This window comes from Neolamprologus brichardi, chromosome 16 (assembly GCF_056152115.1).
Source record: "Neolamprologus brichardi isolate AB-2024 chromosome 16, ASM5615211v1, whole genome shotgun sequence".
Lineage (NCBI taxonomy): Eukaryota > Metazoa > Chordata > Actinopteri > Cichliformes > Cichlidae > Neolamprologus > Neolamprologus brichardi.
In genome coordinates, this window is record NC_142119.1 from 14,241,812 (window position 1) to 14,243,329 (window position 1,518).

Consider the following 1,518-nt stretch of genomic DNA (forward strand, 5'->3'; position numbering starts at 1 on the left):
ACAAACAAGCTAGCAAAAACGCACCAAGGATACAACTTCCGCTACAATTTCAAAATAAAATAGGAAAAACAGGAAACGGCTCATTTCAATTACATTTGAAGGGTTTGAGGATTCTACAAACACTACTGCTTTGCTTCATTAAGTGGTTCACTTTCATACCTTCGCCATTTTTGGCGAATAATAAAAACAATAAAATATTTAAAGTATAAAAAGTATCAATATAAAAGCTGCCATAAAAACTTATACTTGTTGCTCATGTGTCGTCTGAGATCATAACATTAGTAAATATCAAAACTTAAAAGCACAGGGGAATGCTAAATATTACTATTATATGCTATACTATTATAAGAAAACTGAATGAATCAATTACTTCTCAGAACCAAACAGAACAAAAACCTAGACCCAAGCACCCAAGCACCCAAGAACCGACGACCATGACTAAAAGGGTAAAACAGAAAACACAAGAAAGCAGGAAACATATATGTTTCCTGCTTTCTTGTGTTTTCTTTCTTCTTTATTACACTACTCATTACGTCATGTTTGTTTTACTCACTAACATGACCTGAAGTGCGCTGTCACATACCATTACAGTCTTCCACGCCAACACATACACTCTTTCTTTTATTGTTTAAGTTTGAACACAATGCTGCTAACATGAAGCAAAAAGTGGTTTAAAGCCAGTGCAAAGAGACTTTAGTGTCCCCACGGTGATTCCACCGTAGAGACATGTACAGGTAGAAATGAAGTCTACAATGCAACAAGCCTGACTCCTCGTCCCTCAGCAGATGTTTGCAAACAGTCAATGTTGTGTTAGCAGTATAATACTTTGATGCATTTTGCACTTTACCGTTGCACTTTGTCCTTTGCTGCAATAAAAATCTGCAAATCTCTGCTTCTCAAAAGTTAGATACTGCTCCACCACTGTCCTCCTCACTGCACACAAACCACAATCAGCTGTCTGTAGCACAACTGAGCAGGAAGAAAAGGACACATTTGATGCTGGTGTGTAGACAACTCAACAACCTTTGTGATGCAAGCAACAAGATAATTGTAACCGTAAAGTGATTACTGACTTCAGTACAATAACTTGTTGCACTGCAGTGACAAATGTTACGCTGAAACATGTTTTTCCTCCCTCCTTTGGCCATAATGATGAAAGCATGTTTACAGCATTTCGAGCCTCTTATGATAGTTATTATGACTCAGAGATATTGACTAAAGATACTTAAAAAAGAATTGTTGGGTAACTTTTAATACTCAAAGACCCTCATCCTTTCTGAATAATGAAACGACAGCAAAATAACTAAAGAGAGTCTGAGTTAGAAGTTTTTGTCGTCATAAAAATAATAACAAGTAGAGCGGAAACCAGAGAGAAATTCAGGTGTTGGAGACGTGTGACCCAGCTTAAACTGTCAAACACATTATTAAGGAGCAGTTCTTTGGAAAAATGTCATGTGTGTCGTTCAGTCACTAATTAGGGCGCCTCCTGTGCATCAGCCTGCTGTTCTGCACTCCTAA